The sequence below is a fragment of the Crinia signifera genome, chromosome 19 (assembly GCF_055691185.1).
Source record: "Crinia signifera chromosome 19, ASM5569118v1, whole genome shotgun sequence".
NCBI classification, from domain to species: Eukaryota; Metazoa; Chordata; class Amphibia; order Anura; family Myobatrachidae; genus Crinia; species Crinia signifera.
In genome coordinates, this window is record NC_139226.1 from 97912075 (window position 1) to 97938622 (window position 26548).

The 26548-nt window shown below is 50.9% G+C and overlaps 1 protein-coding gene across 3 annotated transcripts in view; it reads left to right on the forward strand.

The window, feature by feature from the left end:
* Positions 1-26548, forward strand: part of NPHP4 (nephrocystin 4) — a 286074-nt gene that overhangs the window by 89186 nt on the left and 170340 nt on the right. The window contains exon 1 of one of the 3 annotated variants that reach the window (XM_083162999.1): positions 20578-20683. The exons of the other annotated variants lie outside the window; for them this stretch is intronic. The gene's annotated coding sequence lies outside the window, so the exon portion shown is untranslated. Of the gene's footprint in view, positions 1-20577; positions 20684-26548 lie in introns of those variants that run through there. 3 annotated transcript variants of the gene reach the window in all.

Below are 26548 nucleotides of genomic sequence, written 5' to 3' on the forward strand. Positions count from 1 at the left end.
AAGGGTGGCCATCGCGGGCATCGCATGCACTAAAAAATCGCATGCGATGCGACCGACGCGATGCCCGCGATTTCCCATAGGGAACAATGTTAAATGTCCCAATTGACCCAATTTTCCTGTTCAATGTCTCAATTGACCCGATTTTTCCATAGGAAACAATGTTAAATGGCCCACAGAGGCCAAATAGGCACCCTGAAGTGTGAAATGGCCCCCACAATTGTCAACGCCACCCCACGATCAACGTCAACCCGAAGCGTGGCGAGCGCAGCGAGCCCGCGAGGGGCGGCGGTACGCGTCCTACGACCTTTTCATACCCCCACTATCCACGTCGTCGTGGAGTTGAGAATAGAAAGTGTGGCGAGCGCAGCGAGCCACCGAGCCATGCGATTTTTTAGTGCATGCAATGGCCGCGATTTTTTACTAACGATGCCCACGATCAAAATCGTGGGCGCCCTTCTAGGTAAAGAGTACCTTCATTCCTACTATAGATCCACAGGTAACCTGAGACGCATGAACTGTTGGTAGATCTTGAGGACAGGTTTGGCCACCCCTGACTGGTACATAGAAAGAAGCTAGATCAAATACAAATCAAAATGCATACTTCAGGAATGGTCCTTTTCTTAATGTCCGTTAAGTATTACTAATGACCTGGCCAAGTTGGGGACCACTAAGCCCTGGTGATTGCCATTATGGATTCAGCACTGACCTCAGTGTTGCAGGCACATGCACCCGGAACCCAGCGGTTATTCAGCATGTTAAATGTGCGAGTGCTATATAACTCTGTGAGCAGCGTGAAGAGCTTCTCGGCTGCCAGGTCTCGAAGCTGCAGCATCGTCTCATTATCAGGGTGAGGTTTACAAGCCCGGAGCATCAAAACAGAGCTGCAGGTAAAACTGATGCAATTGGTAAAATATTTATTAAATCATTTCCAAGCACAGTATTATACAAATACAAAGTGACAGCTTGTCTGGCAACCCGAAGCACGTAATAAGCACAATAGGAAATATATGTATATTAAATTCGGAATGCTGAACGTGTGTGAGATTTGCCGTCATAGATCTGTTACTGCTGGTAAGAAGCTATTGGGCCGTTTCAGACCCGTTCCTTAGGGGCCAAATTAGGCCCTGTCCCCGATATTCGGGTTTTGCGTATGTGCTATTATGTGAATGTGCGAACCCCGGGAGTGAGTGGCTTAGGCGAGTTTCACACTCTGTGACACGTTCGATCCGGGAAGGGAGAGCAGGGGGCGCCCCCATAAAAATGCTGGATGTTCTCCTACGAATGCAGTTGTGGCGATGCCTGCTCAGGGTGGATGGCTGAGGCCACATGATGTCATCGGCAGCCCCGAATAAAAGTCAGGCCAGACTGGCTTGTATTACCGAAGGGGAGAAAAATCATTTGGTGGGGAACGACCATTGAATGACTTCTCTCCCGTTCGGCCGCATGCGAGCAGCAGGGCCGGTGACAGGGGGGGTCAAGGGGGACAACTGTGATTGGCCCCATCGATCTGAAGAGCCCACAACTCTGTGTGTGCGCGCATGGCCTGGGGCCGAAGGCATACAGCTGTATCCGCCGCTGGCACTGTGGCCTCAGTCTCTGGCTCCTGTACCTTTACTTCTCCTTTCTGCGAATGACCTGCCCTGCCTGCTCGTAGTGCTCGGCATTCTTTTGTGAAAGTGACAGGCCAGCAGCAGCCAGGAGCCAGGCCAGCAGGACTGAGAACGAGAAAAGTCCACACCTGAAAAAAGGATCTGGAGCAGCGAAAGGATATATGAGGCTCATGCAGAAAAGGGTTGTGTGGATTTGGGATTAAGGGGGGGTGGGGGGCAGAAATATCATTATACAGGGCCCCAAGATGGGTATGCAAATGAATACACTAGCTTGCTAGGGAACAGATGGATTCGGCAGCACAGTGAGTTGCGTTTCACTGTTCCTTAGCTATAACCATCTAATGCTGCTTTCACATTGCCTAAATGTTTGAGACCAGGTATTTTGAAATGGTATTTAAAACTGTATATTACCCGCACATAAATACCGGGTCTCAAGCAGGTTTGCAGTGTGAAAGCAGGACAGACAGTAGCTATAAGACAGTGTAGTGCATATGTAAGGAGCCGCTCATTACATATGCACATATGTAATGAGCCACTCATTACATATGCATATATGTAATGAGTGCAGTGCATATGAATGAGCCACTCATTAGATATGCACATATGTAATGAAGCAGTGCATATGAATGAGCCACTCATTACATATGCACATATGTAAGGAACGTCTCATTACATATGCACTGCGCTCATTGCATATGTGCATAATTAAGGAGCGGCTCATTACATATGCACTGTGCTCTCATAGCTACTGCCTGAGTCCTATATACCGGTTCAGAGCCGTTCACACTGAATAAAAAACGTCTGACCCGTTTGCAAATACCGGTTATTTGTAACCGGTAAATGCAGACTGGTGCTTTCACACTGCAGCGCTAACCGTTTTAAAACGCTAAAAAATCTGCAATATACCGGTTAAGAGGTGCAGTGTGAAAGGGGTATAAGGGCCAGAACTTCCAGACCAATCAACTGAAGTCATTTGTGATTTGAATTGACATAAAGGGGCTTATTTACTAAGATTTGAGTTCTATTGATGATTGGATGTTGCTATGGGCAACCATTTGGATTCTAGCAATTATCTTCTATAAGGTGCTAAATAAATAAGAAGTCGATTCTGATTGGTTGCTATGGGCAACATCCTATCTTCAATATAACTCCCTTCTTAGTAAATAAGCCCCTAACTGTTCTCTCTAAGTCAGGTTTTACCTTTGGCAGTCATCTATCAATGAAATTGGTGCATCTCTAATGAGAATACACGAAGGCGTTGTTGGATATAACAATAACGTCTCACATGCGGCGTTCCGCTTCACTCCACTTATCTGAACTTTCCGCACACACATTTTCCATCACTCTGGTCCTGTGGTTTCCTTCAATATCTCTGAGGATTCCTAGTGCTGATTATAGTCTGCTCTCGTCTACTCACAGTTAGATTTATCCATTTGACTTTTAATAAATGTTTCAGCTTCTCTTAATTTTAATTACTTTTTTTCAACAAAAATTATTTGCTTTTTTTTTTTTCTTTCCAACTACCCAAAGATTTCCTGATACCTTTTCCAGGCCTGTTCTCAATGGCATTTGCTCTGTCAAAGAGAAATCTCATAGAAACAAAGATTTTTGACTGCAGATAAGAACCGCTTGGTCCATCTAGTCTGCCTATGTACATCCGGATACAGTATGCATGACTGCCGGACAGGATACCGACATATGCTGGGTACACACCAGGACGACTAGGGCCCGATCCCATCAATCTAGATCCAATTCCGACCAATTGGATGTAGATTGTGTGCTGATTGGGCCCTTTTCTATCCTGGTGTGGACCGATACCGATCCGATGCGCGGTCCCGCGGGTCGGTTGGTCGTTATTGAGATCCTACCTGCTGCAGGTAGGATCTCAATGACGACCATACAGCCGGGTGCGGGTCGCCATCGGATCGGACCCACGGTGCACATCGTGAGCGGGTCGTGCCCCCCCGCGTCACCGTGAGCGGGTCGGACGAGACACTGACGACCCGCTCACGATGTGCATCGTGAGGGGGTCGTCCTGGTGTGTGCCCTACATTACAGGAGACCGACAGCAACATCCCACTGACCAGAATGCCAACAGGGATTGTACACAAACTAATAAGTGAATAACTGTAGTTAAGTTCGTCTCTTGGTGCTGCTGGGGTAATGTTGTGGGAGGTAGGAGTGCATCTCTGGGTGCTGCTGGGGTAATGTTGGGGGGAGGCAGGAGTGCATCTCTGGGTGCTGCTGGGGTAATGTTGTGGGAGGTAGGAGTGCATCTCTGGGTGCTGCTGGGGTAATGTTGTGGGAGGTAGGAGTGCATCTCTGGGTGCTGCTGGGGTAATGTTGGGGGAGGTAGGAGTGTGTCTCTGGGTGTTGCTGGGGTAATGTTGGGGGAGGCAGGAGTGCGTGTCTGGGTGCTGCTGGGGTAATGATGGGGAGGCAGGAGTGCGTCTCTGGGTGCTGCTGGGGTAATGTTGGGGGAGGCAGGAGTGTATCTCTGGGTGCTGCTGGGATAATGTTGGGGGAGGCAGTAGTGCGTCTCTGGGTGCTGCTGGGGTAATGTTGGGGGAGGCAGGAGTGCGTGTCTGGGTGCTGCTGGGGTAATGTTGGGGGAGGCAGGAGTGCATCTCTGGGTGCTGCTGGGGTAATGTTGGGGGAGGCAGGAGTGTATCTCTGGGTGCTGCTGGGATAATGTTGTGGGAGGCAGGAGTGCGTGTCTGGGTGCTGCTGGGGTAATGTTGGGGGAGGCAGGAGTGCATCTCTAGGTGCTGCTGGGGTAATGTTGTGGGAGGTAGGAGTGCATCTCTGGGTGCTGCTGGGGTAATGTTGGGGGGAGGCAGGAGTGCATCTCTGGGTGCTGCTGGGGTAATGTTGTGGGAGGTAGGAGTGCATCTCTGGGTGCTGCTGGGGTAATGTTGGGGGGAGGCAGGAGTGCGTCTCTGGGTGCTGCTGGGGTAATGTTGGGGGAGGCAGGAGTGCGTCTCTGGGTGCTGCTGGGGTAATGTTGGGGGAGGTAGGAGTGTGTCTCTGGGTGTTGCTGGGGTAATGTTGGGGGAGGCAGGAGTGCGTGTCTGGGTGCTGCTGGGGTAATGATGGGGAGGCAGGAGTGCGTCTCTGGGTGCTGCTGGGGTAATGTTGGGGGAGGCAGGAGTGTATCTCTGGGTGCTGCTGGGATAATGTTGGGGGAGGCAGTAGTGCGTCTCTGGGTGCTGCTGGGGTAATGTTGGGGGAGGCAGGAGTGCGTGTCTGGGTGCTGCTGGGGTAATGTTGGGGGAGGCAGGAGTGCATCTCTGGGTGCTGCTGGGGTAATGTTGGGGGAGGCAGGAGTGTGTCTCTGGGTGCTGCTGGGATAATGTTGGGGGAGGCAGTAGTGCGTCTCTGGGTGCTGCTGGGGTAATGTTGGGGGAGGAAGGAGTGCGTCTCTGGGTGCTGCTGGGGTAATGTTGGGGGAGGTAGGAGTGTGTCTCTGGGTGTTGCTGGGGTAATGTTGGGGGAGGCAGGAGTGCGTCTCTGGGTGCTGCTGGGGTAATGTTGGGGGAGGCAGTAGTGCGTCTCTGGGTGCTGCTGGGGTAATGTTGGGGGAGGCAGGAGTGCGTGTCTGGGTGCTGCTGGGGTAATGTTGGGGGAGGCAGGAGTGCTTCTCTGGGTGCTGCTGGGGTAATGTTGGGGGGATAAGGAGTGCGTCTCCAGGTGCTGCTGGGCTAATGTTGGGGGGGAGGTAGGAGTGCGTCTCTGGGTGCTGCTGGAGTAATGTGGGAGGCAGGAGTGCGTCTCTGGGTGCTGCTGGGGTAATGTTGGGGGAGGCAGGAGTGCGTCTCTGGGTGCTGCTGGGGTAATGTTGGGGGAGGTAGGAGTGTGTCTCTGGGTGTTGCTGGGGTAATGTTGGGGGAGGCAGGAGTGCGTGTCTGGGTGCTGCTGGGGTAATGATGGGGAGGCAGGAGTGCGTCTCTGGGTGCTGCTGGGGTAATGTTGGGGGAGGCAGGAGTGTATCTCTGGGTGCTGCTGGGATAATGTTGGGGGAGGCAGTAGTGCGTCTCTGGGTGCTGCTGGGGTAATGTTGGGGGAGGCAGGAGTGCGTGTCTGGGTGCTGCTGGGGTAATGTTGGGGGAGGCAGGAGTGCATCTCTGGGTGCTGCTGGGGTAATGTTGGGGGAGGCAGGAGTGTATCTCTGGGTGCTGCTGGGATAATGTTGGGGGAGGCAGTAGTGCGTCTCTGGGTGCTGCTGGGGTAATGTTGGGGGAGGAAGGAGTGCGTCTCTGGGTGCTGCTGGGGTAATGTTGGGGGAGGTAGGAGTGTGTCTCTGGGTGTTGCTGGGGTAATGTTGGGGGAGGCAGGAGTGCGTCTCTGGGTGCTGCTGGGGTAATGTTGGGGGAGGCAGTAGTGCGTCTCTGGGTGCTGCTGGGGTAATGTTGGGGGAGGCAGGAGTGCGTGTCTGGGTGCTGCTGGGGTAATGTTGGGGGAGGCAGGAGTGCTTCTCTGGGTGCTGCTGGGGTAATGTTGGGGGGATAAGGAGTGCGTCTCCAGGTGCTGCTGGGCTAATGTTGGGGGGGAGGTAGGAGTGCGTCTCTGGGTGCTGCTGGAGTAATGTGGGAGGTAGCAGTGCGTCTCTGGGTGCTGCTGGGGTAATGTGGGAGGCAGGAGTGTGTCTCTGGGTGCTGCTGGGGTAATGTTGGGGGAGGCAGGAGTGCATCTCTGGGTGCTGCTGGGGTAATGTTGGGGAAGGCGGGAGTGCGTCTCTGGATGCTGCTGGGGGTAATGTTGGGGGGAGGCAGGAGTGTGTATCTGGGTGCTGCGTTAATGTTGGGGGAGGTAGGAGTGCATCTCTAGCTGCTACTGGGGTAATGTTGGGGGAGGCAGGAGTGCATGTCTGGGTGCTGCTGGGGTAATGTTGGGGGGGTAGGAGTGCATCTCTGGGTGCTGCTGGGGTAATGTTGGGGGAGGCAGTAGTGCGTCTCTGGGTGCTGCTGAGGTAATGTTGGGGGAGGCAGGAGTGCTTCTCTGGGTGCTGCTGGGGTAATGTTGGGGGGATAAGGAGTGCGTCTCCAGGTGCTGCTGGGCTAATGTTGGGGGGGAGGTAGGAGTGCGTCTCTGGGTGCTGCTGGAGTAATGTGGGAGGTAGCAGTGCGTCTCTGGGTGCTGCTGGGGTAATGTGGGAGGCAGGAGTGTGTCTCTGGGTGCTGCTGGGGTAATGTTGGGGGAGGCAGGAGTGCGTCTCTGGGTACTGCTGGGGGTAATGTTGGTGGGAGGCAGGAGTGCATCTCTGGGTGCTGCTGGGATAATGTTGGGGGGAGGCAGGAGTGTGTCTCTGGGTGCTGCGTTAATGTTGGGGGAGGTAGGAGTGCATCTCTAGCTGCTGCTGGGGTAATGTTGGGGGAGGCAGGAGTGCATGTCTGGGTGCTGCTGGGGTAATGTTGGGGGGGCAGGAGTGCATCTCTGGGTGCTGCTGGGGTAATGTTGGGGGGAGGCAGTAGTGCGTCTCTGGGTGCTGCTGGGGTAATGTTGGGGGAGGCAGGAGTGCATGTCTGGGTGCTGCTGGGGTAATGTTGGGGGGGGAGGCAGGAGTGCGTGTCTGGGTGCTGCTGGGGTAATGTTGGGGGAGGCAGTAGTGCGTCTCCAGGTGCTGCTGGGCTAATGTTGGGCGGGAGGTAGGAGTGCGTCTCCAGGTGCTGCTGGGCTAATGTTGGGCGGGAGGTAGGAGTGCGTCTCTGGGTGCTGCTGGAGTAATGTGGAAGGTAGCAGTGCGTCTCTGGGTGCTGCTGGGGTAATGTGGGAGGCAGGAGTGTGTCTCTGGGTGCTGCTGGGGTAATGTTGGGGGAGGCAGGAGTGCTTCTCTGGGTGCTGCTGGGGTAATGTTGGGGGGATAAGGAGTGCGTCTCCAGGTGCTGCTGGGCTAATGTTGGGGGGGAGGTAGGAGTGCGTCTCTGGGTGCTGCTGGAGTAATGTGGGAGGTAGCAGTGCGTCTCTGGGTGCTGCTGGGGTAATGTGGGAGGCAGGAGTGTATCTCTGGGTGCTGCTGGGGTAATGTTGGGGGAGGCAGGAGTGCATCTCTGGGTGCTGCTGGGGTAATGTTGGGGGAGGTAGGAGTGCATCTCTAGCTGCTGCTGGGGTAATGTTGGGGGAGGCAGGAGTGCATGTCTGGGTGCTGCTGGGGTAATGTTGGGGGGGCAGGAGTGCATCTCTGGGTGCTGCTGGGGTAATGTTGGGGGGAGGCAGTAGTGCGTCTCTGGGTGCTGCTGGGGTAATGTTGGGGGAGGCAGGAGTGCATGTCTGGGTGCTGCTGGGGTAATGTTGGGGGGGGAGGCAGGAGTGCGTGTCTGGGTGCTGCTGGGGTAATGTTGGGGGAGGCAGGAGTGCATGTCTGGGTGCTGCTGGGTTAATGTTGGGGGGGGGCAGGAGTGCATCTCTGGGTGCTGCTGGGGTAATGTTGGGGGGAGGCAGGAGTGCATCTCTGGGTGCTGCTGGGGTAATGTTGGGGGAGGCAGGAGTGCGTATATGGGTGCTGCTGGGGTAATGTTGGGGGAGGCAGTAGTGCATCTCTGGGTGCTGCTGGGGTAAAGTTGGGGGGGAGGCAGGAGTGTGTCTCTGGTTGCTGCTGCGTTAATGTTGGGGGAGGTAGGAGTGCATCTCTAGCTGCTGCTGGGGTAATGTTGGGGGAGGCAGTAGTGCGTCTCTGGGTGCTGCTGGGGTAATGTTGGGGGAGGTAGGAGTGTATCTCTGGGTGCTGCCCGTTGGATAATGTTGTGGGAGGCAGGAGTGCGTGTCTGGGTGCTGCTGGGGTAATGTTAAGGGAGGCAGGAGTGCGTGTCTGGGTGCTGCTGGGGTAATGTTGTGGGAGGCAGGAGTGCATCTCTAGGTGCTGCTGGGGTAATGTTGGGGGAGGCAGGAGTGCGTGTCTGGGTGCTGCTGGGGTAATGTTAAGGGAGGCAGGAGTGTGTCTCTGGGTGCTGCTGGGGTAATGTTGGGGGGGCAGGAGTGCATCTCTGGGTGCTGCTGGGGTAATGTTGGGGGGAGGCAGTAGTACGTCTCTGGGTGCTGCTGGGGTAATGTTGGGGAAGGCAGGAGTGCGTCTCTGGGTGCTGCTGGGGAAATGTTGGGGGAGGCAGGAGTGCGTGTCTGGGTGCTGCTGGGGTAATGTTGGGGGGAATAAGGAGTGCGTCTCCGGGTGTTGCTGGGGTAATGTTGGGGGAGGCAGGAGTGCATGTCTGGGTGCTGCTGGGGTAATGATGGGGGAGGCAGGAGTGCGTGTCTGGGTGCTGCTGGGGTAATGTTGGGGGGGGGGGGGCAGGAGTGCATCTCTGGGTGCTGCTGGGGTAATGTTGGGGGAGGTAGGAGTGTATCTCTGGGTGCTGCCCGTTTGATAATGTTGTGGGAGGCAGGAGTGTGTGTCTGGGTGCTGCTGGGGTAATGTTAAGGGAGGCAGGAGTGCGTCTCTGGGTGCTGTTGGGGTAATGTTGTGGGAGGCAGGAGTGCATCTCTAGGTGCTGCTGGGGTAATGTTGGGGGAGGCAGGAGTGCGTCTCTGGGTGCTGCTGGGGTAATGTTGGGGGAGGTAGGAGTGTATCTCTGGGTGCTGCTGGGATAATGTGCATCTCTGGGTGCTGCTGGGGTAATGTTGGGGGGAGGCAGTAGTGCATCTCTGGGTGCTGCTGGGGTAATGTTGGGGGAGGCAGGAGTGCGTGTCTGGGTGCTGCTGGGGTAATGTTGGGGGAGGCAGGAGTGCATCTCTTGGTGCTGCTGGGGTGATGTTGGGGGGGATAAGAAGTGTGTCTCCATGTGCTGCTGGGGTAATGTTGGGGGGAGGTAGGAGTGCCTCTCTGGGTGCTGCTGGGGTAATGTGGGAGGTAGGAGTGCGTCTCTGGGTGCTGCTGGGGTAATGTGGGAGGCAAGAGTGCGTCTCTGGGTGCTGCTGGGGTAATGTTGGGGGAGGCAGGAGTGCGTGTCTGGGTGCTGCTGGGGTAATGTTGGGGGAGGCAGGAGTGCATGTCTGGGTGCTGCTGGGGTAATGTTGGGGGGGGGGGCAGGATTACATCTCTGGGTGCTGCTGGGGTAATGTTGGGGGAGGCAGGAGTGTGTGTCTGGATGCTGCTGGGGTAATGTTGGGGGAGGCAGTAGTGCGTCTCTGGGTGCTGCTGGGGTAATGTTGGGGGGAGGCAGGAGTGTGTCTCTGGTTGCTGCTGCGTTAATGTTGGGGGAGGCAGGAGTGCGTGTCTGGGTGCTGCTGGGGTAATGTTGGGGGAGGCAGGAGTGCATCTCTGGGTGCTGCTGGGGTAATGTTGGGGGAGGCAGGAGTGCATGTCTGGGTGCTGCTGGGGTAATGTTGGGGGAGGCAGGAGTGCATCTCTGGGTGCTGCTGGGGTGATGTTGGGGGGGATAAGAAGTGTGTCTCCATGTGCTTTTGGGGTAATGTTGGGGGGAGGTAGGAGTGCCTCTCTGGGTGCTGCTGGGGTAATGTGGGAGGTAGGAGTGCGTCTCTGGGTGCTGCTGGGGTAATGTGGGAGGCAGGAGTGCGTCTCTGGGTGCTGCTGGGGTAATTTTGGGGGAGGCAGGAGTGTGTGTCTGGGTGCTGCTGCGTTAATGTTGGGGGAGGTAGGAGTGCGTCTCTGGGTGCTGCTGGGGTAATGTTGGGGGAGGCAGGAGTGCGTGTCTGGGTGCTGCTGGGGTAATGTTGGGGGAGGCAGGAGGGCATGTCTGGGTGCTGCTGGGGTAATGTTGTGGGGGGGGCAGGAGTGCATCTCTGGGTGCTGCTGGGGTAATGTTGGGGGGAGGCAGGAGTGCATCTCTGGGTGCTGCTGGGGTAATGTTGGGGGGAGGCAGGAGTGCGTCTCTAGCTGCTGCTGGGGTAATGTTGGGGGAGGCAGGAGTGCGTCTCTGGGTACTGCTGGGGTAATGTTGGGGGAGGCAGGAGTGTGTCTCTTGGTGCTGCTGCGTTAATGTTGGGGGAGGTAGGAGTGCATCTCTGGGTGCTGCTGGGGTAATGTTAGGGGAGGCAGGAGTGCATCTCTGGGTGCTGCTGGGGTGATGGGGGGGATAAGAAGTGCGTCTCCAGGTGCTGCTGGGGTAATGTTGGGGGGAGGTAGGAGTGCGTCTCTGGGTGCTGCTGGGTAATGTTGGGGGAGGTAGGAGTGCGTCTATGGGTACTGCTGGGGTAATGTTGTGGGAGGCAGGAGTGCATCACTGGGTGCTGCTGGGGTAATGTTGGGGGGAGGCAGTAGTGCGTCTCTGGGTGCTGCTGGGGTAATGTTGGGGGGAGGCAGTAGTGTGTCTCTGGGTGCTGCTGGGGTAATGTTGGGGGGGAGGCAGGAGTGCATCTCTAGCTGCTGCTGGGGTAATGTTGGGGGAGGCAGGAGTGCATGTCTGGGTACTGCTGAGGTAATGTTGGGGGAGGCAGTAGTGTGTCTCTGGGTGCTGCTGGGGTAATGTTGGGGGGGGGGGGGAGGCAGGAGTGTGTCTCTGGGTGCTGCTGGGGTAATGTTAAGGGAGGCAGGAGTGCATCTCTGGGTGCTGCTGGGGTAATGTTGGGGGGGGGGCAGGAGTGCGTGTCTGGGTGCTGCTGGGGTAATGTTGGGGGAGGCAGGAGTGCATCTCTGGGTGCTGCTGGGGTAATGTTGGGGGAGGGGGGGGGGCATCAGTGCGTCTCCGGGTGTTGCTGGGGTAATGTTGGGTGGAGGCAGGAGTGCATCTCTGGGTGCTGCTGGGTTAATGTTGGGGGAGGCAGGAGTTCGTCTCTAGTTGCTGCATGGGTAATGTGGGAGGTAAGAGTGCGTCTCTGGGTGCTGCTGGGGTAATGTTGTGGGAGGCAGGAGTGCATCTCTGGGTGCTGCTGGGGTAATGTTGGGGGAGGCAGGAGTGCATGTCTGGGTGCTGCTGGGGTAATGTTAAGGGAGGCAGAAGTGTGTTTCTGGGTGCTGCTGGGGTAATGTTGGGGGGGGACAGGAGTGCATCTCTGGGTGCTGCTGGGGTAATGTTGGGGGAGGCAGGAGTGCATCTCTGGGTGCTGCTGGGGTAATGTTGGGGGGAGGCAGTAGTGCGTCTCTGGGTGCTTTTGGGGTCATGTTGGGGGAGGCAGGAGTGCATGTCTGGGTGCTGCTGGGGTAATGTTGGAAGGACGCAGTAGTGCGTCTCTGGGTGCTGCTGGGGTAATGTTGGGGGGGGGGGGGCAGGAGTGCATCTCTGGGTGCTGCTGGGGTAATGTTGGGGGGAGGCAGGAGTGCATCTCTGGGTGCTGCTGGGTTAATGTTGGGGGGAGGCAGGAGTGTGTCTCTGGGTGCTGCATTAATGTTGGGGGAGGCAGAAGTGCATGTCTGGGTGCTGCTGGGGTAATGTTGGGGGGGAGGCAGGATTGCATGTCTGGGTGCTGCTGGGGTAATGTTGGGGGGAGGCAGTAGTGCGTCTCTGGGTGCTGCTGGGGTAATGTTGGGGGAGGCAGGAGTGCATGTCTGGGTGCTGCTGGGGTAATGTTAAGGGAGGCAGGAGTGTGTTTCTGGGTGCTGCTGGGGTAATGTTGGGGGGGGGGGGGCAGGAGTGCATCTCTGGGTGCTGCTGGGGTAATGTTGGGGGAGGCAGGAGTGCATCTCTGGGTGCTGCTGGGGTAATGTTGGGGGGAGGCAGTAGTGCGTCTCTGGGTGCTTCTGGGGTCATGTTGGGGGAGGCAGGAGTGCATGTCTGGGTGCTGCTGGGGTAATGTTGGGGGGAGGCAGTAGTGCGTCTCTGGGTGCTGCTGGGGTAATATTGGGGGGGGGGGCAGGAGTGCATCTCTGGGTGCTGCTGGGGTAATGTTGGGGGGAGGCAGGAGTGCATCTCTGGGTGCTGCTGGGGTAATGTTGGGGGAGGCAGTAGTGCGTCTCTGGGTGCTGCTGGGGTAATGTTGGGGGGGGGGGGGCAGGAGTGCATCTCTGGGTGCTGCTGGGGTAATGTTGGGGGGAGGCAGGAGTGCATCTCTGGGTGCTGCTGGGGTAATGTTGGGGGAGGCAGGAGTGTGTCTCTGGGTGCTGCTGGGGTAATGTTAAGGGAGGCAGGAGTGCATCTCTGGGTGCTGCTGGGGTAATGTTGGGGGGGGCAGGAGTGCGTCTCCAGGTGCTCCTGGGGTAATGTTGGGGGGGGGGGGGCAGGAGTGCATGTCTGTGTGCTGTGCGTTTGTAGCCTCATACTTTCAGTATTTAGATTCCTTTAGTTTGTAACTAGCATTATTCTAGGCCTGCCTGTAACAAGTTCATACCAAGACATTGACAATGGATTAGAAATTCTATTCCCTGTTTCCCTTTTGATCTGCTATTCCTATACGTAATGTCTATTTACATAGTCGCCTGTGGTGCTATTCACACTCACCCTCTTCCCAGCTAACGTGTAATTGCCTTTGTCCTTTTGAATTTAGATTTCTATCAATCCCGAGCCTGTGTGTAATTGCAATATCCTTCTTCATGTTTCCTTATCCTCTGCCAGATCTTGCCCCCTTTCCTTTATTTAGAGATACCTGATCCAGCACTATTGACTTTTCTCTAGTATTGTGTTCCTTCTATAACTACAGTTTGAACCGACTGACAAGCCAAGTATAGAGGGAGCTGCTTAATCAGTTCCCGCTGAGCAAAAGGCTGGAGGGGCTGAAATTAAATCCTGGGAAATGAGAAACGACTGACTAAGAAGCACCCAGAAACTGAGGCTGCTTTTTCCTTTGATTTCGGTTACAAAGATAACCCCCTAGGAACTGGATGTGTCTGTGCAGCAGTTCATAGTGTACAGAGTCCAGGAGGGCTCTCTGATTGATGTGCGGAACAATGCCTGTTCTGGGAGATGTCATGTGACTTGCAGATCCTGCTGAGGACTCTAGAAACTAGTATTTCACTGGCTAATTGCTCACATAGAGAAATACCCAGTTGGTAAATGCTGTATCCAGCACAATGCTCCCACGTTGCCAAGATGTCTGAGGTCTCATGTGTCCTTAGGTACCTGTTTTAAGCACACCGTGCACTAGTTTACTAGTCTCAGAATCCGCCTGATGTCCGTGTAATGCTGATACCAATGGTTCTGCAGATGGGCCTAGATCCAATATATGTATTACAAAAGTTTGTATGGGCCCTTAAGTGCCGCCCAATGGTAAAAATTGTATTTAGCGGTAGTTACTTTGACAAGGAAGGTGTGCCCCCTTTCGCTGGGTGTGGTACTGTGAACAACGCCTAGACAAGTAGATAAAGTATCTGCGATTCCCAACATGGGGTACTAGTACCCCTGGGGGTACACTGCAGACCTGTTGGGGTACTTGAAAATAAATTGGTAATGGTGGAAGAAGCCTCCCGTTGCCGTGGAGATGAACCATGTTGCGTCACTTCCGGTTCTGTCTGCTTCGTCATCAGCGTCTCCTCATGCTTTTGCCTGACCAGCAACCCATTGGGAGCTACCCGCGCTGCCCTCAGACATCCGCAATCATGTGTCCCACGCTGACACGGGTGAAGGAAGCAGCAACATTAATCCTACAGGAGACAGTAAACAGCCAGCGGCCGGGCACAGAGGGCCCTGATTCCTGACCGCACACTACTCCTCCGCTACTCCTTTATATAAGCGCACGCATACCACTCACTTTTCTGGATCCAGAACTTGTTCTGGATCCATGTGTTATCCCCCCTAAATGGTACCACTTTTACCAGAAGGAATTACAGTAATTACAGTATTCTGATGTAATCTGTCTATTTGGATTTTTTCGCACTCTTATTAATGTGCATGTGCAGCCGCTATGTCCGAGCGGCTACAGCGCTCGCACACAGAAGTCCGGGTGGGGGGAGGTGGGCCGGGGGATTCACCCATGGGAACGCCCAGCATTTCATGGGCATTGCTATGAAAACGCTGGGCATTACCATGGAAATTCCCTGATGGTGCGGAGGGCTGGCAGCTGACGTCAGCGGATGTCAGCTGCCCACCTGCTTCCCGCACAGGGTGATCAGAGATCTGAGACTCTACAAAGGTGTCTGAGATCTCCGAGCGCTGAAGAAATCATTCAATGGTCGCCGACCATCGAATGATTTCTCCTCCGGACACAAGGCTGCGAATGGATGATTATGCAAATCATCCATCCGCAGCTGTGTGAGGGGGGGTAAGCGGCCATGCAGGCGAGTCAACCAGAATAAGGGCCATAGTCCGATAATTACACCCCCCCCCCCCAAAAAAAAGACAGGGTACTTGCGATTGTTAACGGTTAAAATGTGATTTTCTTTCATCCTCGGCTCTTTTAGAACCATTGCTAGTTTTGATACGGAGGAGTTAGAATTACTTGATGTGTTTAAACTAGAGCCAACACTAGTGTTCAACCGAGGTTGATGTGCTGAAGGCAGTGTCACTTATATAACTGTTAATAATAGAAGAAATGCATTATAGAGACATAGCACCTATTTTTATGAACCGGTGCGATCTCATTAGACATCTGTCAGCCCATTCATTTGTAAGATTACAAATGCCATATAAATTATTGAATGATACCGTGAATATTCCACTGATGTAATGAACTGCTACGCGTATCCCTGATGATAACCGCAACCATAAAACTGCCTCTTAGAGGTATAATTATGTCTCTTTAAACATGTATTTAACTCTTCATCGCATACGAAAGATAAATACAGCCAATCCTCCATAGAAAGGTGTAAATCACATTTTCTGAGCAATCTGAGAGCGGATTATGAGCCTGATTCTGATTCACTTTCAAAAGCAAATTCTCACTCTAATGGACAAAACCATGTGCACTGCAGGTGGGGCAGATGTAACATGTGCAGAGAGAGTTAGATTTGGGTGAGTTATTTTGTTTCTGTGCAGGGAAAATACTGGCTGCTTTATTTTTACATTGCAGTATAGATATCCGTTTGAAATAAAAAACCCAGAGAGAATTTGCTTTTGCGAGTGAACCAGAATCAGGCCCTAAGAGGTATGCAACAAGAGGACAGATGAGTTCCCACAATTTACATAATACTTTACATTTTCAGAGTCATCAATTGTGGACTGGATCTGATTCATGGGTGCCGGATGATGCTCCGACAGTGGGGATCCTGACAGTCAGTATCCCGATGTCGGGATCCCGATTGCTGGTGCTCCGACCGGGGGGATCCCGACACAAAGGGGCTATTCTCCCTTATGGGGGTCCACAACCCCCATAGAGAAAGAATATAACCCATGGCGAGCGTAGCTGGCCACCGGGTCCGCAGCGTGGCGAGCACAGTGAGCCGGCAAGGGGCTTCTTTGCGCTCTCCCCCCTGTCGGAGCACCGGCAATTGGGATCCCGACATCGGGATCTCCACTGTCAGAGCCCTATACCACACCCCTGATTCATGGGGCTTTGTAACCCATGCCAAGAAGAGGCATCGTCACATCAAACAACACTCAAATCCAGTGGCTGTTCTAGAGGGGGCTGCAGCACGGTTCAAAATTCAAATAGTGGAGCCACAGCAACTGCCGCCAACTGCCATTCCAAACTGACTCATTGGCAGTGGGTGTTGCTCCCTATTTGAATTTCGAACTGTGCTGCAGCCCTCCCCCCCTTGCAGCCGCCACTGGATTTGAAGGTTCTTTGATGTGACGTGCCTCTTCCTGCAAATAGATCCTGATATCTCCCATCCTTCCACGGTTAGCTGGCATAGGCCACAAAGCCCCATGAATCAGATCCACTCTACATTTGATGACTCTAAAAATGAAATGCATTATGTAAATTGTGTGAACTCATCTGCCTCTTGTTGCATACCTCTTAATCCGTTTATTCCCTAAGAACTGATTGTGTAGATCCCTCGGCCTGTGCATATGCCATATTACTGTACATTTTGCAGAAAGCATTTCCATCCCTGCTCGGAAATCATTTTCTCAGATAACCATCTAATTGTGTTTTTTTGCTGCTGTTGTTTTCTACCAGAACTTCTGTCCCAGTGTTTAAATTGCTTTTTTTTTCTCTGTTACGCTTAGAAAACTGCCAACATTCTGACATATAATTCATCCAAACTGTGGGTCAGTCCTTGATATATAAGGGAGCTAGTTTTGCATTTTACTTTTGTTCAGAAGACTCCAGGCTCTGATCTGCCTTAATTTATCTACTAGACATTGAGGTGGGACAAAGGTCTGACCCCTCACTAATAGGGTTTGCAAGATACAGGTAGTAAGACAATAATTGACCAGTTCCATCTTGACTCATGCAGCTGATACCCGTCCACAGCATCACAGAGTTTATCAAGATATAAGGGAAGGATATGGTTACATGGGACTGGGACAGTGTCTTGATGGTACACATGTGTGAACATAATTCTAACCTCATTTCGCATTAAACAGCCTTCTGATTCACATAACTCAGTAGTGAAGGGCATCTTTTTTGCGTATTATAAGCAAAACACTGTGAATAGGATGCACAACCAGCTTCTGCTGATTAAAATAATATGAGGGGTGCCTACATTCTTTGTGCTGCTGAAGCTGTATCTGCACAAAAAATGCTACTCCACAGTGGCTTCCTGGAAAACACGGTTACGTTCCATTTCTTATGCAGATACAGTTGCAGTCACGCACAGAATATAGGCATGCTGCATATCATTTTTTTTTGCTCTGTTTTTGCGAATAATATTCATTTTAATGGAGATGGTCGCACACAAAGACGCTCGGCACACGGAGTTCACAAAGTAATGTGTAATGCGACTAGTAGTGCATGGAGGATTGATGAATTAGAGGAATGGAGCCAGCAGGAAGCCACAAACTGTGGAAGTGGTCAGGTCCCCCCACAGCACAGAGTATTTCAGGAGATTAATCCAATGTTAGCATGTAACTGGGGCAGTAATATGGGGGTCATTCTAGTCCATTCGGGGGTTATTCTAGCCACGTTGATGGAATGTGCATGGTCTTTTGTGCGCATGTGCTGGTCCATTGTGTGAATGTCGCTGGGCTATTTGCACGGAAGGGGGGGGGGGTTGTGACGGCCAGGATGGGAGTCGCGCATGGTAACGCCCAGTGCCGGGTGGCTGACGTCACATGATGTCAGCCACCCACCCTGTTTTCGGCTAGAAGGCTGCAAATATAAGTCGGTCTCCACTGACATATTTGTGTGGCCTGAAGAAATCATTCAATGGTTGGCGACCATCGAATGATTTCTCCGCCAGTGGGACATGCGAGGAGATGCGGCGGTGGGGATTGGAGATTCGGTAGGCCGCGGGGCAGGCCCTCTGGGACTCGGTAAGGTGCAAGCTTCGCAGCTTACCGAGTCAACTAGAATGAGGGCTTAGATGTGAGGAGGAGAATGGAGGCAGCAGGAAGCCACAAACAGAGTTACATCATACTTGCCTACCTTCCAGAAGCTGCAGAAGACACAGTTTGTGGTATAGTGCCTGAAGTGAAGTGAGCAGGATGGCGTGACAGTGAGGACAGGCTGCATGTGACAGGACCAGCAACTTGATGTGAGGAGAGGAATGGAGGAAGCAGGAGACCACAAAAGGAGAGTTATATAAAGGGTGGAGCAGAGTCCCCAGCAGCACAGAGTATATCAGGAGAGGAGTAATATGTTGTAACAGGTGGTGACGTGTGAGGTAAGGATGACAATGGGGGCATCTGGACGCCACACAGAGTTTGCCAGGAGATTGTTTTATTAATGATAACAGGGCTTCATGTGACATAGGAGTTATATAGTGGAAGGGACAGATGATCATGATATGTACAAGTATTTCTGTGGCCATCAGGAATAATGTACTTTGTCTCAGGGGTTGAAACAGCCAAACCAGTGACCGATGTGATTTATATTTTGAGTCAGGAACACTGTTAAGAACAAGTTAAAATGGAAATCTTAGATAATATTTAACATAAACTCATTAAAATTATTCTCATTATAGGCATAAAATATCTGGATGTTAGAAGCACATCTGCTGGCTCAGCAATAGCAGCTTTGGCACAACTGACACTAATTAGAAGCATCACTAAAGCACAATATTGTTAGGGGAAAGAGAGCGCGCAAGAGAAATATATTGTATTTTACCCAGAATTCCTTTTTTTAAATTTTATTAACAGTAAAAGAACAACTATGTCACTTCGACAAAGGTGTCCAATAAGTAAGGTACAAGGCCTCTTGTGTGTAACATTCTCTATTTCATTTTAATACCCTACCAGGCCAGAGCCGGTAGACCGCTGCTTTCCCTCATGGCCATTAGACTGCGCCTCATATCGGTCATACTGTCCCAGCACCGGGTGTAAGATGGTGGGGCTAGCGCAGAGACATGGGGCCCAAATCAGATTTGTTCGAAGGGCTGCAAATTTGAAGTGCACAGGGTCCCTTCACTGTCCGTACGCTGGGTGACTGACAGGCAGGGGGCGTTCCCTCGGTGAACACCCAGCGTTTCATGGGAGTGATTTTAGAAGCTTGCTTTGTGCTTTTATATATAGGTTCTCCCATTTTTTTGCCCCACAAAAGCATCTGCTGCTTCCTATTTTCTGCACCTTTTACTGCACCTGGGTCCCTGGTACTTGATTCCTGCCTCCCCTGCTCCAAATACAGGCTGACGGTCAATGCTAGAGATAGGTTGCTTACTCCCTCACTTACTGGTGTTCACTGACACACTGTTTGACTTGGAGTCACATGTCCTCAGGCAGCCAGTAAACAAGCGGCAGTTCCTGGAGCGAGAAGGTTCTTAACTGTCAGTGATTGGAAAGCCGTTTCTTGACTCAGTAAAGAATTGAACAGTGAGTGGCCGCTCCTGGAGCGAGATGATTCTTCCAATCACTGACAGAACTGTCTCGCTCAAGGAAGTACCACTCACTGTTCAGTTGTTCTTGCTTTCTCCTCCTCTGCTATTTTTAATAGGCAAAGCCCCGCAATCTAGGGAAAGTTAGTGCAAGCACTGGCCTTCCATGCGGGTGATAGAGACACGCAAGACTGTTTATCGCCATCACTGCAGGGCATACAGACGGAGCAATCCCTGCTCTCTTTCTATGGGATCTAGTCAGATTGCTTAGAAAAGGGTCTGAAAGCACCCCGTGTGTGTGCCTGTTAACCCACCTCTCCCATGTTCTAACCCATCTCTCCCATAGCCTAACTCTCCCCTAGTGCCTAGCCCTAACCCTCCTCTCCCATAGCATAACCCTCCCTCTAGTGCCTAGTCCTAACCCTCCTCTCCCATAGCCTATCCCTCCCTGTAGTGCCTAGTCCTAACCCTCCTCTCCCATAGCATAACCCTCCCTCTAGTGCCTAGTCCTAACCCTCCTCTCCCATAGCCTAACCCTCCCCTAGTGCCTAGCCATAACCCTCCTCTCCCATAGCCTAACCCTCCCCTAGTGCCTAGCCATAACCCTCCTTTCCCATAGCCTAACCCTCCCATAGTGCCTAGCCCTAACCCTCCTCTCCCATAACCTAACCCGGGGTAGCCAACTCCAGTCCTTGAAGTATGAAGTATATAGCTCCACCTGTGGATCTTTTTATAATGTGTCAGTCAGTAATGAGTGCACCTGTGTATCTGTGAGGTGAACTGGAAACCATGAACTGTTGGTAGCGCCCGAGGACAGGAGTTGGCTGCCCCTGGCCTAACCCTTTCCCTGGTGCTTAGCCCTAACCCTCACCCCCCCCCCCTCCCTTGCCTAGCCCTAACTCTCCTCTCCCATAGCCTAACCCTCCCCTTGGTGCCTAGCCCTAACCCTCCTCTCCCATAGCCTAACCCTTTCCCTACTGCTTAGCCCTAACTCTCTCTCTCTCCCCCCCCCCTGCCCGTGCCTAGCCCTAACTCTCCTCTAGCATGACCATGCAGATACCGACATGTTATTATTTTCACATTAAGAACAATTATTCTCTGGAATTTGAGATAGATATAAAAAACACACTTCCTTCATGTGTATCTACTGTACGTACTATGCCTGCAGAGGATTTCTAGGTAGTCCCATGTTCCCGCACCATTCTGGGCTATGGCACAAGTCACTGACTGGATCCACTACAAGTTTATTTTATTCCCTTTTATTTATAGGGCTTTTGAAAACTTTGGCAAAGCTGAACCTTGGGCAACGATACATAATGTAAATCCCCTATTAAGTCATCTGTGAGATAAACAAGGCAGACACAGAAAGTCAGATGGGGAAAGGCTTAATATTTCATGTCGGGTATGTGAGCACTTTAAAGTGAAACTAAACAAAGTTATTGCAAAAAAACTCAGACCGTATAACTGATAAATAAGATAATAAAGTAAAAATAGTTAATAACCTTTCAAAATGACATTAAAAAACTTGTCTAGTATGTATGCTCAATATCAGGGGTTCTCAAACTTGGTTCTCAGGACCCCACACAGTTCATGTTTTAGGTCACTGGGCAGGTGCACAGGTGTAGTCATTACACATTTTATAAGGTCCACAGGTGGAGCGAATTATTTCACTTGTGATTATGTTAAGGTGCATACACACTGTACAATGTTTTTGACCAATTTCCACTTTGGCCCTTCTGAACAATATTGGTCAAAATATCTTTCCGTGTGTGTGCGACAAATGACTAATGATGATGCGCGTACACGCCAGTTGTTCATCAAGGTTGTTCATCAATTCTCGATTTGGATATCTTTCAAAAAAAGCCTATAGACTGTAGCTAGATTGTTTGTCTTTCATCAACATCTTTTGTCCAGGACACGGGGTTCAAGGGAAATTGGTCATGAATGTCTTTCAGTGCACACACCGAAAGATATTTTGACCAATGTCGTTCAGAAGGGCCAAAATGAATGAAATTGGTTGTAAAAATTGTAAAGTGTGTATGCACCTTACATAGATCTGCAAAACATGCACTGTGCGGGGTCCTGAGGGACGAGTTTGAGAACCTTTGCTCAATATCATTAATGATGCCCGCTCCCACGCACCTTAATGACCCCCCCCCCCCCCCCTTTTGTCCGTGTTCAGCTCAATTTGCCTATATGGTCAGGGACTGCATGCACCATGGCGCAGAAGGACCCGGTGAGGGCACTGAACAATCATTAAGTGTGTACACACAATATCGTATGTCCAGGGTTACCACCAGTATCATTAATGATGTTGGCAACGGAGTCCGTCGCCTAGTGTGTACGGCACTTAGGACACCTTCTTTTGACCATGATAGTGAAACGAGATGAATGAAAAGACAAATGAAAGGCCTTAAAAAAAAACAGAACTCTAGAAAAGGAATCCTCATTTATTCTCTTAATCATAACTCAGACGGTTTCATGTTCTCCGGGGACCTAAATATCACACAGTGACTAATCCATTATACACAGCAGCGACTTGTAAAGCCGGCACTGTGACACCACTCTGTCACTTCCCTCCGCCATGAGAATTTATAGTGGGCTCACGAATGGAAAAGACACCACAGGAATAAATCTCTGGAATTAAAAATTGGAAGTAAGACATATTTTGGCATGAAGTAGACTGTGTAAGGAAGACGCTCATTGCCTCTCTCAGGAAGAGAGCAGGAATATACTTGTAACCTAGAATATAAGGTAACATCTGGCACAGTAGATGACAGTTTATTTTTCTTTACGTCCAACAGTTATTTGCAGAGGAGGCAGATTTTTTGTAGGCTGGACTTAAGTTATTTGTACTTGTGATTTAATGTGTATGGTTTGTATGTACCTTCCGTGTACTGTGGAGGGTAAGCGGTCCTGATTCCTATAATAGTCTTCTTGAGTGGATTCCTATGAAAAAGAGGGGGGTGTCTGACCAGACCCCCCCCCCCCCTCTTTTTCATAGGAATCCAGTCAAGGCACCCAGAGAGTGCACCACGAAGTCTCATTCTTTATCTTCTTATTCTTCTTCACTTGACATACAGTATTTTGAGAGGAGTAGCACCACCTCTAATAAAAGAGGAAAAACTTAACCAGATAAAACCACATGAAACACCAACATCTGAGGTGTGAATAGAGGGAAAAATAATATAGATATTGGTGCGGATCTAAAAAAACACCCATATCCCCCCTCCCCTATCTTTTAGAGGATTCCTGTAGTAGTCCACAGGCCTGCCTTGTGAGTCACATACACCCAAAGTGACTCAGAGAGCCAAGTGATGCATTATGGGTGCAGGGACCATCCAAGGTCATGAGTACTAGCTCGGCTTACTCCTCTACCCCTGTTCTTCATAAGGTATCTGTTATAGTAATACCACAGTGATAAAGTAATATCACTTTTTTATAATCACTGTACTGTCCTATAATATGCTTTTTTTGGAAACATTGTGTCTGTCGTGCAATGTTATAAAGCCAGAACCTTGCTTTAAAGATGGAATGGAGGAGAAGGGTCAGAAATGGGATGGAGGAGGAGGTGATCAGACCTAGCATGATTATATGAACCAAGGGGGTTATTTTGGTTGATTCACAAGGCTGCGAATTTGCAACCTTGCGAATCTACCAGACTCCGCCCTGCGAATGCCGGTACGCCCGCCCCCTTTGCACGCCGCATACACTTGCAAGGGCTGCAAATGGATGTTTAACATACGCCAAACATTGGTCCCCGTGCAAATGAACGGTCTGTGCAAACGGACCAGAATAACCACCCAAGTGTAATTCAGGATATTATTGTTTGTGGCAGTGGCGTAGCTAAGTTTTGGGCGCCCCCCCGCCGTTAGGGGGGGGTGCCCCGCCGCCCATGCAAACACCCCCCCCCCCCAATTCCCCGCAGCCTTACCTATCGCGCTGGTCCCGGCGGCTCCGTTCTTCTGCTGAGGACCACCACAAAATGGCCGCCCCCATACAGCAGACAGTTTCAGAGAACAGTGTGCTATATGGGGGCGGCCATTTTGTGGTGGTCCTCAGCAGAAGAACGGAGCTGCCGGGACCAGCGAGATAGGTAAGTCTGCGGGGGATTGGGGGGGGGGGGGGGTGTGACTATAGCACCGCAGCCACCGGTGCCCCCACATGCACAGCGCCCCTGCGGTGGCGGGGGCTGCGGTGCTATAGTTACGCCGCTGGTTTGTGGGCACCCAATTAATAATCTAGACTAATAGTCTAGAATGTCTGAAGGTTACCCTATATTTGTGTGCCGTTGTCTTTTCAGCTTGTTACTAATAGACTAATATTATGTCTCAACTTTCCACATAATTTAATTATAAATTTCAGTGCCAAGTTCTGCTGTTAATAAACTAGTATAACAAGAGTATGTATGACACCAGTGTTAGTGAAATGTGTGGGCTGTATATGTCTCACAGTAACTTACAGAGCACATATGGAAATAAATGTTCTGTGACGCAAATGTACTGACTGAACTACCACACAACACATGGTTTGTCCCGGCAATACAGCTGATGCAGCCTTTTCTGGTGTGACACCTGCCTCTTCATATCCCTCCCCCACTGCTTGTAATGAGGCAGGATGATGCGGCGTGGTGGCTTTGTCAAGTTCTTTTCAATTTCATATATCTCAAAAAAGGGGAGATGCAGAGTCATAACTAGAAATGTTGGTACCCTGTGTCAGAAAGCGATTTAGTGCCAATAATCCCCCCCTCCCCCACTCCCATTATATAAAATAGGAATAGAACTTGTCAAAATTATAGGGGTGTGACTTCATGGGGAAGGGGCATGGTCACAGAACAGTACCAATTCACATTTCACCACACAGCAATGTCCGTTATTCACATTACACCGCACGGTAGTACCACTTATACATTATTTATATTAGACAGAGCCTTCTACACAAATTACGCTAGGTAGCCCCTTAAGTGGGATGGGGTCTAGTGGAGGAAATGTTCAATGCAAACAGTAGTGTAATGTCCAAATGGATAATACTAATACCCTGTACACACGGGGCAAGTGAGTCTAGTCTGATTGCTTAGAAATAGCCCTCATATTACCATGTGTGTATGCCTTATGTAGGGAATGTAGTCAATTCTCTAAAAGCGAGTTCCTCTTACATATTAGCCTCCTGAATATTAGCCTTGCCTCCTGAATATTAGCCTTGCCTTCTGAATATCAGTCAGGCCTCCTGAATATTAGCCTTGCCTACTGAATATTAAACATGTCTCCTGAATATTAGTCAGGCCTACTGAATATTAGAAAGGCCTCCTGAATATTAACCTTGCCTCCTGAATATTAGTCAGGCCTCCTGAATATTAGTCAGGCCTCCTGAATATTAGTCAGGCCTCCTAAATATTAGACAGGCCTCCTGAATATTAGTCAGGCCTAATAAATATTGGGCCTAATTCAGAGTTGATTGCAGGGCCAATTTGTTCTCTATTAGACAGGTCTCCTGCATATTAGGCAGGTCTCCTGAATATTAGCCTTGCCTCCTGAATATTAGCCTTGCCTCCTGAATATTAGTCAGACCTCCTGAATATTATACAGGTCTCCTGAATATTATTCAGGTTTCCTGAATATTAGACAGGCCTCCTGAATATTAACCAGGTGTCATGAATATTGGGCCTAATGCAGACTTCATTGCAGGACCAATTTGTTCTCAAAATGGGCAGAAATTTAGGCCCGATTCAGAGTCACTCGCTGGGCTGTGAATTTGCAGCCCAAATGATTATCAGGCTACCTGAATTTTAGATCCCAATTTTAGTCCCCATGACCATTACCCTGGCCTCCTGAATACTAGTAATTCTCCCTTAACATTACCCTGGTCTCATGAATATTAATCGGCCCCCCTAAACATTACCCTGGCCTCATGGATATTAATCATTCCCCCTGAACATTACCCTGGCCTCATGAGTATTAATCATTCCCCCTGAACATTACCCTGGCCTCCTGAACATTACCCTGGCCTCCTGAACATATTAGCCTGGCCTCCTGAATGTTAGCCTGGCCTCCTGAATGTTAGCCCAGGGTCATGAATATTATTCAGGAAGTGTCTCAGTGACTTCTCTGGTTCCTCACAGATTCAATAGATAGCCTCCAAACAGACCATAGTAATTTGCCCTTTGTGTAAGTGACAGATCCGCCATAAGGATGTGACTGACAATATTGGGATGATATAGTGAAACCTACAGCTGTACTCTATTACTCTGTGTACAAAACATATGACGGAACAATGTAAAAGGAAATGAAGGAAGCCTGAAGCTCATTCTTCTGTTTATATGGGCAGATATAATATACGTTTCACCAGATGAGATGCACTGGCACATTCATTTCAAGAATAAAATGGTCACATAATACATTAATATTGCCTATAATGAGCTTTACTGCTGCTTTATCGCCAATTGTAGTGCCACTGACGGCTGTGTGATCAGTATAGGGACTTGTTCACAATGCAATTGAAGCTCTGTAATTGAAGATGGCTCGTTTTTATTTTACTGGATGTGCTTTAAATGTCATCTGTCAAGTAACAGTGGGAAATAAACATTTGCAAGCATGTCCTCCGAAAGCTCATATGCGGTGCGGCTGCTAAACTGAGCATCGTGCAGGTTTGGTGCACTGTGCTGTCTGCCTGCTGATGCCATCACTTCACTGACGCCCCACAATGCTTTGGCCCAACATAAAGGTGAGGTGTAATAACTAAGATGGGGAACTATTGATCAATCGGCATGCGGTCGACAATAAATGGGTCGACCACTATTGGTCAACAGGCCATAGGTCAACATGCGAAAATGTCGACATAGTCAAAATGTTGACACACACAATAGGTCGATGTGAAAAAAGGTTGACATACGTTTTTCACGTTTTCTTTCCAGAACTGGTGTTTTTTCATACTTACAGTAACTATCCAAGTTGATAGTTACGCAGGACATGCGAACCGATCGCAGCCTGGTAAGTTCCGCCCCCATCATTCGAGGGTCGCCGACCATTGAGTGATGGCAAAGGCTCACGCATATGTAAGATTGACTCAGAGCAACCTTACAGAAGCCGGTCTGCTCAGGGGGAAGTAGATGGGCAGCTGAAATCCAGTGATGTCAGCTGCCCCAACCCCCCCACCTGTCCTTGATGCCTCATTAGCAGGCGAATGCCCAGCATTCTCATGGGAACACCCATGAACCGCTGGGCATTCCCATATGGTAATGGGACAGCCTGCCGCCCCACGCCCCTCTCTG